Consider the following 12435-nt stretch of genomic DNA (forward strand, 5'->3'; position numbering starts at 1 on the left):
AGACGAGCAGACTAAGGATGTAGAATACTGAAACCATGAAAATATATAACCAGTTATTTTGCAGTATGTACCCAATTTTGTGAGTGACTGCAAAAAAAAAGCACTGTGATGCAAAATGTTCCTTTATTAAAAAGCTTTATAATACAAGACATACCAGATTGAAATGAATACATCTGTACAAGATACATCAGAGAACAAAGCGAAATGGTAATTGCCAAACAATGTGGCTTCTTGTTCAAAAAGGGTTTAAAATAAGCAGTTACTAAAGGAGCAAAAATGCCTTAAAAATACATATCTTTGATGCATACATCATATATTTGAGTTTCTCTGCATCGTAGTGTGCTGAACCGTGCATGTGTGTGTGTGTGTTGTGTGTGTGTGTGTGTGTGTGTGTGTGTGTGTGTGTGTGTGTGTGTGTGTGTGTGTGTGTGTGTGTGTGTGTGTGCGTGTGTTGTGTGTGTGTGTGTGTGTGTGTGTGTGTGTGTGTGTGTGTGTGTGTGTGTGTGTGTGTGTGTGTGTGTGCGTGCGTGTGTGAGAGCCTCCCTGCTACACACTTGATTGACCCCAATGGTAACAACTGCAAGTGCAAGTATATTTGCACTCTGAAGCACCTAATTTGTAATACTTGGAAGAACTGAAGTGTGCACTTGTCTTATGCAGGAGTGTTGTTGCATGCAAGATTACTGTTGTTGTGTTTTAAATATCAGGAAGTAAGTCTTTGAGGTAGCGTTCATTGACTACTCCGGAAGTAGAAGGATAAACACATAATTAGCAGACTGAATAAATCATAAATAAGGACAAAATCATAACTACATTGCTTATATATGTTTTATAATATGTAATGCCCCTTCTTACACAGATAGGTTTTATCGTTTACTCAAACATCAAATTGCAAAAAGCAGTGTTGGGACAACCTGCTCAGTGGCCTTGTGGTTAGAGTGTCCGCCCTGAGATCGGTAGGTCGTGAGTTCAAACCCCGGCTGAGTCATACCAAAGACTATAAAAAAAGGGACCCATTACCTTCCTGCTTGGCACTCAGCATCAAGTGTTGGAATTGGGGGTTAAATCACCAAAAATGATTCCGGGGCGCGGCCACCGCTGCTGCTCACTGCTCCCCTCACCTCCCATGGGGTGAACAAGGGGATGGGTCAAATGCAGAGGTTAATTTCACCACACCGAGTGTGTGTGTGTGACAATCATTGGTACTTTAACTTTACCTTTAACTACTTACTTTTTTGTAGTAACGCTTACTCTAATAACTGATTTTTTTTATGTTGCAATACTGTTATTGTTATGTTAGAACATACTGCAAATTAATATTTAAGATGGACAAACCCTTTTCAAAGTGTAAAATAAACATGGAGAATGTCTGTAACTTTTGTAAGAAAGAGCAGGCAGCGGACAATAAGAAAGCCTTTGGCGGTGCTTCTTTTTATCATTACAATTAATTATTACTATTATTAAACAATACAGTAATTTGACAATGAGCTCTGGGTATGTGCTTCTACTGCTATCTAAATGTATGCATTTGTAAAGCACCTTGAATGGTATTGAGTATGAAGTATGCTCTATAAATAAACGTGCATCGTGTCTGAGCGGTATAAAATGAGTAAAACATCAATACAGTATTTATTTTCCAATTCATGTTGAAATCCTGTGCAATTTGAGGTTAAGGTTACAAGGAACACTGTAAAAAATGGTTGACATTCATAAAATTACAGTTGATTACATTTAATTTGAAAAAAAATAAGCCTCAAAACATGGTGAAACAGCTTCCCACAAATGTAGGCAATTTTGTATCTTGTATCTACACATGTCAATTCTTTGAGTGTTTATTTTAATTTTAAAAGTAATTATCAAAATGATTTTCCTGGTAAATAATTACATTTGTTGAGAAGTAATTTAATTAGTAATTCAAGTACTTTCTGGGAATGTAATTACAATTACAGGGGTTATTACATGTGCCTCACAATACAAAGGTCCTGGGTTCGATCCCCAGGCTCAGGGTCTTTCCGTGTGGAGTTTGCATGTCCTCCCCGTGACTGCGTGGGTTCCCTCCAAGTACTCTGGCTTCCTCCCACCTCCAAAGACATGCACCTGGGGATAGGTTGGTTGGCGACACTAAATTGGTCCTAGAGTGTGAATGTCAGTGTGAATGTTGTCTGTCTATCTGTGTTGGCCCTGCAATGAGGTGGTGACTTGTCCAGGGTGTACCCCGCTTTTCACACAAGTACAGCTGGCATACCCCAGCTGTACTACCGGGCACCCCCCGCGACCCCGAGACGGACAAGCTGTAGAAAATGGATGGATGGAAGTTACTTTACCAACACCGGTGAAAAGGTACATCCGAATTGATGCTTTGCCAGCCACGGTCCATCAATATGCTCCATCAAAATAACTCATCAAAGAAGAAAACCTTTGAAATGATATCATGCTCACGATTTCTTTTTCAGCTACTTCTCGGCCAAATATTGTCGCTTTAACTAATAAGCCTTACTTGGTGCTGGTGTGGTTTCATTGTCTATGCCTCAGAGCACTTGACAGCTTGTACCTTTGGACACTGTAGGTAGATTGCAGTTCTGGACAAAGTAGCACTAGAAGATAATATAATTCTGGTAACTCACATTTAATTATTTCTTAAGTCTACTGTTGTCAGTTTTATTTGTCTTCTTTTTTTCCCGTGTGTTTCTTGCAACAACAAATTTTGATTGCCAGTCCGGCTGTAGCAAGCAGCTGCAATCAATGGCCAGCAATCAGCGCACCTGTCACTGATCACAGGACCTGCCTCCATAAGCCTGCACAACCTGCTATCCCGCGCCAGAACGTAGTCAAGCTCTATGCATTCTCTCTCTCTGTGTGGTTCTTCCCCGTCGTGTTGAATTGTCTCGTGTCCTCTCTGTCGTCCTCCCTGCAGCCTGCCTTTGTTCCCACGTTACGAGCAGTGTGTCTAGTCTCCCCGCATTCCCTCTGCTTCCCTGGCTGCCTCTTGGATCTCGAGCTCCCGCCTGGACTCGGACCTTTGACGCCTCTCTATTGCCCCCGACTTCCTGCCTGTCTCACAGACCTGTGAGCATGCCCTGCCCCTATTGGATTTCTGCCTCTCGCTCAACACTAAGGGTAACACACTACAGCAGGGGTGTCCTAACTTTTTCCACTGAGGGCCGCACACTGAAAAATCAAAGCAAACGGGGGCCATTTTGATATTGTTTTATTTTAAAAACCAATACAATATATGTATAAAAAATATACATTTAGTCCTCCACTCAGGCTTAATCCCAGGGACCCCAAAGGGTTTTGTTAAAAAAAATATTTAAAATGTTTCATTATTCAGTATTATTATTTGTATTATTATTCAAGTTTTAAATCCATAGATCAACATTAGGTCTCTGTCAATATAACGTTTTTAAAGATTTAAGTCGTATGCTCTTTTTGTCAAGGAAAACCCTGTTTTTTTATGGAAAAAACACAAAATATGCAATATTTTCACCCAATAACATTTTTAAGTGGAATAATTGAGATTGTATAATAATTGGAGCCTTAAAAAGGTCAATAACTCATAACACCATTGATTTTAATTCATTATTATTTTTTGAACGATGACACTTAAAAACAAATCACACAAAAATTATTGGGGAACCAAAAGGGTCCTACTCATTAAAGTGTTAAAAAATAAATTATACATTTTTTTTACTGTTTACTTTTAACACAATAATCTCGAGATCAACTTCAGATCCATCCGTAAATTATACGTTGTATTGTTGTTTATGTTTTTTGTTTTTTATATGGCAAACGCAAAATATGCAACATTTTCCCAAAAAAATATCTCAAAGTGCAATTTTTAATTTGACGTAACTGGAGCCTTGGATAGGTCAATAATTCATAGTAACATTGATTTTTATTCATTATTATTTTTTAAAGAAAGAAACAGCCTGCATGGCAGCTTTGTGTTATTAGAGTAAACATTGCAACATTTTCTTGTTACATTTCACCTGTTTGGTCTTTTATACCACTTTTTATGTTTTACATTTTTTTAATCGTATTTTAAAATGGGCCGTTGGGACGTTAAAAAATGACCTGCGGGCCGCAAATGGCCCCCGGGCCGCACTTTGGACATCCCTGCACTACAGTTAAATCCTACACATAGTCGCGCACCACAAACATTTTTGACTAGTTGTCACACTTCATTTATTGATATATATATTGTGTATATATATAAATAAAAATAGAGTTTAAACGACATCCCTCCTGTCTGTGCCGTCTCCTCCTCCTGTACACATAACACAATTTTTGACTTCTCATTTTCAGTTAAATCTTTTTTTTGTCCCATTTTATCTGTAATAATGACACTGCTAAAACCACAAGTGAAATAAGATGGAAAAGCATGAAATACTATGCTGAAGTTGGAAAATGTCGAACCATTGATTGATTCCCATCCAAAAATGGCCTACAACTTTAGTTGGTGAGGCAGAGTTTAGCCATCCGAAAAGAAAAATTTACAAGATTTTAAATTTACCAGAAAAGCAAAATAAGACCAACCAGACATTATCCTAATCCTGACTACAGGCTGACTGGGGATGTTCTGCTAATTCCAGTGTGAAAAGGAAGAGTTTAATAACTGAGGATTTACAAACACAGCAGGTAAGCATGAGGCTTGTTCTGAGAGCACAGCCCCATTTGAGAAAGAAGCACAACACATAAAACACAAGTACAGTGCAGTGGTTTTCATTTGGAAACACATTTATTTAAAAACAAATACTGTTTTCATCAATACAACAACCAAACCAATCACCTCACAAGATGTTAGAAGTATTTCCTGGAAGCTTGTTCCCAAATCTCCCAGAACCTGCACAAGAAAACATAATAAATAATCACACACTGTTCTGTAGCACTGAAAATATTACTAGGTCACCGTGCGCCTCTTCTCCCCTCAAATGTATTGTGTTTCCATGTATGGTAAATGCTAACAATAGCTGTGTGATCTACATAAATGTAACTTATTAATTTCCTTTGTAAAATATGAGGTATAAAAGATGTAGTCATTTTTTGGAATTGTGGTTATAAATGGGGATGTGTACCGAATCCAGTACTTTTATAGATAGAATTCAGTCAGTACTGGTGGGTATCGATTCTTGTAAAATCAAACAGTGCCATAATTCGATACCTTCAGGGCATGGGACGTCATGTCCGGTTGCAGATGGCTGGCTCAAACACTTGGCGGGCAAACAAGCACTCAAGCAGCACTCAGAGCAGACTCGGCCGAACTACCTCTAGGTAATATTGCAGTTTTCAATAGCCAACAAAGCAAAATACTTAAACGTAAGGTAAGGCCCCACTTTTCAAAGTATGCTAGCTTGATGCTGTGTCATATGCTACTGGTTAGCATTAGCAATTTTTCATGGCAAGTTTAATACGTCTAAATTGGGTAATGAAAACTATAACTATGATGCACGTTACAATCAAACAACTGGTGTGTAATAAGTACAATACTTACATTATAAACACTTTGCAGGACTCAACAAAAGACAAGACTGGCAGATTTGATTTAATGGCAAAGACAATATCCTAGCTAGGCAACACACTGTAGCTATACACTACTGCTATCTAATACCTTGGAATTGCAACCGCATGCAACGTTTACTATATAATACTTGTTAATGAGACTCAGAACTTGAAGTGAAATAAATATAGATATAACAACGGAACAACACAGTTACTATACTGTGTGTTAAATGTTAAAAAATGGTTGTATTATTATACAATTTACATTTATCAAACACACACTCAAAATTACTGAAAACTACCGGTACCGGGATTTGGTACCATATCGGTAATGTGAAAGGTACCCTTTCCTGTCTATAGATAATTAGAACATATTTTGTGACATTGTAACCGTGGTCCATATGGATGCCTGACAAGCACACAGGCAATCTAAAGGTGACAAAATATTGATCTAGTATGCGTCACATACTTCTTCACTCTTATTTAGTGATTTTCTCCTTACATCATACCCTGAATTTAGTCATTTTAAGAATGAAGACTGTGAGGGTGTCTCGCCAACACAGAAAACAAATATAGTCTTGAATGGATACTTTAATGTTGCTGCCACTGGCTGTTGAACAGGCTTCACGGGGAGGCCAGTGCCCACTTTAACAAGTTGCATGTCACAGGACCTGATAGATAAACATAGCCAGTCAGTCACATGTTGTACAATACAGTTGGTGTTTGGCACAGTAATTACACACATTAAGGGGACCTATGATATTGTCCTCTTTTCTGAGTTATAAATGTTAAAATGTAGGATACTCGTGTTAAACAATGCCAGAGCATAAAATCATAAGGTTCATGTAAATGGGCATAAGCCTGCATGCGGTTTTAAATGCCTCTGAACGCTGTGTTTTGCCTTATTTTTTCTTTTTAACAGTGGGCCATTTGTGACATCTCAAATTGACTTACTTATGTTGGCATTCAAATCCCATATTCTCTTCTGCTCTCTTGTGCGAATACTTTTGGGTGCATCCTAGTTTCGACTTGTCCAATGCCCTCCCGAATTCTCTGATGTCAATAAAATAAATACTTCTGCGTGTATTTGTCCACGACTTATTACACAGAACCAATACGAAGTTGCATTAACCACCAAACGAGGGATTTCCAAAGTGTGGCCCAGGGCCATTTGCGGCCCGCAGCTGATTTTGTTAACAGCCCATTCTACAAATACAAAACAAAAACAAAAAACATAACAATGTGGAATAAAAGAGCAAACAGGTGAAATGTAATAATAAAAAGTTGCAATGTTGACTCTAATAAAACAAAGCTGCCAAGCAGACTGTTTTTTTTTCTTTTAAAGCTGTCATTGCTTAAAAAAAGAATAACAAATCAAAATCGATGTTGTTATGAATTATTGACCTATTCAAGGCTCTGATTACTTCACATCAAATGTTCCACTTTGAAATATTTTTTGAGGAAAATATTGCATATTCTGTTTGTTTGCCATTAAAAGCAACATTTTCATTGACAAAAAGGTCATAAAATAAACAAACAAAAATACATGAAAAAAATATAAAAACTTAATACATTTGAACTTGATCTAGAGATTTACGCGTTGAAAGTAAAACCTTGCACAACTTATTTTTAACAGTTTTATGAGTGGGGCCCTTTTATATCCCCAAGAATTTTAGTGGGATTTTTTTTTAAACTGTCATTGCTCAAAAAATAATAATGAATTAATGGTGTTATGAATCATTGACATTTAAAGCTCAAATTGCTTTACATCAAATATTCCACTTGGAGAATTGTTTTGGGGAAAATATTGTATAGTTTGTGTTTTTGCCATGAAAAACGGAGCTTTAAGAAAAAGGACATAAAAAATAAAACGTTCATATTGGTAGACCTGAAGCAAAAGTCAATAAAAAAATATCAAAAACGATATGAGACTTATTTTTAGAATTTTTATGACTGAGACCCTTACAGGTCCCTGGGACCAGACTTAAGGGCAGCCCTGAAGGTAAAAAAAAATCTACAGTATATATTGTATTTGTTTTGAAAATGAAACATTTAAAAATGGCCACCCCGTGTTTTGATTTTGCAGTTTGGACACCCCTGCGCTAACCTGTTGCTGAAAGACGACACCATTCCGACATTACCGCTCTGTTGTGTTGACCACAAGAGAAAGCTGTAGGTGACAATTTATCAGTGTCATAATGGTTTATTTATTTATAAACGGTTGTAACATCAGTGTACATACAGGGAGCTAATGAATAGTTTTTGATCGAGCGGTATTTTGCTTACCTCATAAAAAGACGTGGGTAAAATATTATTTTAATCTAACCGTGGGATGCGCACAATAACAGCGATGTTCAACATGTAGTGAGACATGCTATAAAGTTTCTTTTCGATCGTGTCTGAAAAAAAGAGCAGAGATGTCTTCGTCTTCAAGATATACTGTATATTTCAACAGTGTGCAGAGGCAGGGCATGCTGGGGTTCATTTGCATCTAAAAGGACCACCTCCCAAAACTAACGGTTGTTCAGAAATACTCAGAAAGGCGATCATAAATGTGACTGTGGAGAAAAATGTACGCAAAAACATACGACAAAACCTGTCCGCTACATTTTACCATATCATTCGGGCTCCAAAGCGCACCAAATTTCAGTAGAAATAAATATGTTTAGCTATTTTAGCCACACCGGACCATAAGCCACAGATATATACCAGTATGAAAGATTTTGTAAATGTTTATTTACATACCTTAATTGTTTCCAAATGGTGATTAAACAAAACAGAAGTCATCGACATGCACCCACTGGCTGGAAGCTCGCTCTCTAATCAGCTAAACAGACTCAAAAACTCTACGGTGACGTTTAGAAAACTGAAACAATACAAAAAGAATGCCATTGTAAGTTAATAATACTAACACAGACACTTGTAAGCATGTTAGCATATTTGCTAACACTAATGACACTAGCTTGATTGCACATACAAATATGCACTAAACACTCCTACAGACATCCCACATGGGATGGTTTAGTTAGTATGAATTGTTTTGTTTTATACTGTAAAACTTACAAACGTTGCTTGTAGTAATAAATGAAGAATCCTTTCGAGCAGAACCGCTATGGACGAATACTTCCGGTTCAAGGAAGGAAACAGGAAGTACATTTTCAACCCGCAGCACCTGCCGGGAGCAAACGCGTCCAAAAATATGGCGCCATAGCACAAACAATAACACACCTTTTAAATGTCTGTGTTCCATGAAAACTGTTTGTTGAATACAAAACGTTATGGCCGTTAGCAAAGAAGAATCCATAAATTAGTTACATCGTTTTATAAGCCGTAGGGTTCAAAGCGTGGGGAAAAAGTAGTGCTTTATAGTCCAGAAAATACGGTATCTAGACTAATTTTCAATTCAGTCAGATTCAACTTTTCACATATTAACACAGTACTTGAATTTAAAAATAAATAATTTCTCTTGCTTCAGTCCATCAACCTTGCTGAGTTTGTGACATTAAAATCATAGCTGTAAGAATATGAATGTTTGTAATTGAGCCTTGGTTCTGAGGAATTCTCCTCCGCAGAACAACTTCTAAAATATGCACAATGTATACTATGTCATTCAAATTTGCAAACTGGAGCCTGTGAATGTTTTTATTCATCCAGCTTATTGTATGAAACTGGGCCGTTCAGGTTGTCTTAGAAGACGTTTCGCATCTCCAAGTAGGCTTCATCAGTTCATGCTCAAAGACTAGATAGGACAGCAGCAGTTTGACTAGACTAGAGCTGTCCTGGATTCAATGCCCTGAAAAAGCAGCTGGAAGTGATTCATTTCTCTCAGAGACATCTGCATGAAGTTGTAAAGTGTTATGGTGATGCTGAAGGCTTTTTTGAAATATAGAATAATATGCATGCTAATACATTTACTACAGTTTAAATGAGCAATAATAATATCTACAAGACAATGTGACCCTCTGTTGACTGTCCACTGTGTGTCCAATGGCTTTAGATCCTACATGACATGCTAGAGGGAACTCACATAGGAATAGAAAGCCATATGACACAGTCGTGGGCTCATTTTAACAACACGTTGAGAAATGCTGCAGGGGGAGCTTGGAAGCAAAAAGAGGTAAAATAAGGGGCAGCTTCAGGATTTAAAACTTACATCCGCATGAATAATTAAACACAGTAACTGTAAGTATTCTTCAAAAGCCCTGGGGAGCAGAACAAAACTGTCCTAGAAATAGTAGTTTTTAAACTATTATATTCAGACTGTCAAAAATAACTAAAGTGAAGTCATGTGGTTAATCCCCAAAAAAAATACCACATTAATCATGTAAACATGCAGATTAGTCACGGAATTTGTTTTGATCGCACACCCTCAATAACCTTAATCGTAGATGGTTACCTGAAAGTTAGCATGTGTTGTTTTATGGTCGGTGACCACGTCAATGCACATGTCTGCGCAAAGATGAGTGACTGGTGGGGTTGTTGGTAGATTTCACTTCAAAATAGACCGCGACGGGACTTTATATTAATCTGTTACCAAGTTTTGGACAAATAAATAATGTTGAATAATGTTCACATAAAACATTTAAAGGGCAACTATTATCCAAAACTAACTTTCCTTACGTATTGGTATCTGTTTTTGTGTATGTGGGCTCTGCATAAGTCCCAGAAATTTAAAATCAAACCATGGAGGCACGTCGTACATATTTATAAAACAATCTTGCCTTCCTTCATTCTTCCTCCAAACAAGCCATTTGGAATTTGCCCAAATGGCGACATTTGTCCTATTGGTGATGTCAGCGGATATCTCCGTAAATGATAGAAATCTACCCTAAGAGCTTTGAGTGTACACCATTGTAGTCCAAAGTTCCTTCCTCTTCTCTACACTCTTGTTGTGGGGAAGACTGGCTCGTACATGCACATGCATCCTCCACTGTTGCCATTTCTAATACAAAGTAGCATATATCTCAAACTTATATATTTCAGAACACACGATAAGCCCTAAAAACAACTGCAACATTGCTGACAGGGAAAAAAATGCTGTCGAAGTGGAGCCAAGTATATAAGACCGTTCACAAAACGGCGCATCCTGAAGAGACGGTCAGAAAGTGTCTTGAAGACGGTCTGTAAAATATAATTTATACAACATTTTGACCAAAGAACCACTCTTACATGTCATGTAAACCACAAGGAAGATTTTTAAATGTAGGGAAAAAATCATAATGTCCCCCTTTAAAACAAATTCCTGTTTGACATTCTGACAGAAAAAATGCCTTTGTGTCCAAATATTGGGCTCTTTTTCAAGTTAATTTAGATTATGCGAGGAAGTAATAATCTGTGATTAATCATGATTAATTAATAATATTTTTTCATTATGAACTGGGATAGGCTCCATCACCCCCACGACCCCGTAAAGGACAAGCGGTAGAAAATGGATGGATATACATATATATATTCCATCCATGGATTGATCCATGGATGGATGGAATATATATATATGTATATCCATCCATCCATTTTCTACCGCTTGTCCCTATCAAGGTCGCGGGGGTGCTGGAGCCTCTCTCTCTCTCTCTCTCTCTCTCTCTCTCTCTCTCTATATATATATATATATATATATATATATATATATATATATATATATATATATATATATATATATATATATATATACACTACCGTTCAAAAGTTTGGGGTCACCCAAACAATTTTGTGGAATAGCCTTCATTTCTAAGAACAAGAATAGACTGTCGAGTTTCAGATGAAAGTTCTCTTTTTCTGGCCATTTTGAGCGTTTAATTGACCCCACAAATGTTATGCTCCAGAAACTCAATCTGCTCAAAGGAAGGTCAGTTTTGTAGCTTCTGTAACGAGCTAAACTGTTTTCAGATGTGTGAACATGATTGCACAAGGGTTTTCTAATCATCAATTAGCCTTCTGAGCCAATGAGCAAACACATTGTACCATTAGAACACTGGAGTGATAGTTGCTGGAAATGGGCCTCTATACACCTATGTAGATATTGCACCAAAAACCAGACATTTGCAGCTAGAATAGTCATTTACCACATTAGCAATGTATAGAGTGTATTTCTTTAAAGTTAAGACTAGTTTAAAGTTATCTTCATTGAAAAGTACAGTGCTTTTCCTTCAAAAATAAGGACATTTCAATGTGACCCCAAACTTTTGAACGGTAGTATATATATATATATATATATATATATATATATATATATATATATATATATATATATATATATATATATATATATAGCTCTTTGGAGGCACCAGTGTGCACAAGGCAGAAAGGATTTTGAAACCAACAGGGCAATCAACATTCAGTCAACAAAGGAGAGAAAGAAACAGAGTTCCACTTTGGGTTCCTTCCCTTGTAGCAGCTGTGCAAAATGTCTACCCAGCAGTCAAATAGTTCACCATGAATTAACTTTGCATTTCGGTAAATCACACCATCAATTTGCAGGATACAAATCGTGTCAAGCTTAAACTGACACTGTTTGGTCCGGTCAAAAATGACTGGAACTCTGACTTTAAATGTTTTAACAGTAAAAAGTGACCCAAGCTTCTGAACTATGGCAGTGCTAAATTTAATGCAACCAAACACAGTGGTTGTAGTTTTATCAGAACTGCAAACCCTGTCTTCATTAACATAACAGAATTTAGCAGAACATAAATGTATACAAAATAAAAATAAATATATACATTAGAGATGTCCGATAATATCGGCCGATATATGCGTTAAAATGTAATATCGGAAATTATCGGTATCGGTTTTTTTTATTATCGATATCGTGGTTTTTTTTTTGTTTTGGTTTTTTTTTTGGTTTTTTTTATTAAATCAACATAAAAAACACAAGATACACTTACAATTAGTGCACCAACCCAAAAAACCTCCCTCCCCCATTTACACTCATTCACACAA

The sequence above is a fragment of the Entelurus aequoreus genome, linkage group LG07, assembly GCF_033978785.1.
Source record: "Entelurus aequoreus isolate RoL-2023_Sb linkage group LG07, RoL_Eaeq_v1.1, whole genome shotgun sequence".
In the NCBI taxonomy this organism is placed as follows: domain Eukaryota; kingdom Metazoa; phylum Chordata; class Actinopteri; order Syngnathiformes; family Syngnathidae; genus Entelurus; species Entelurus aequoreus.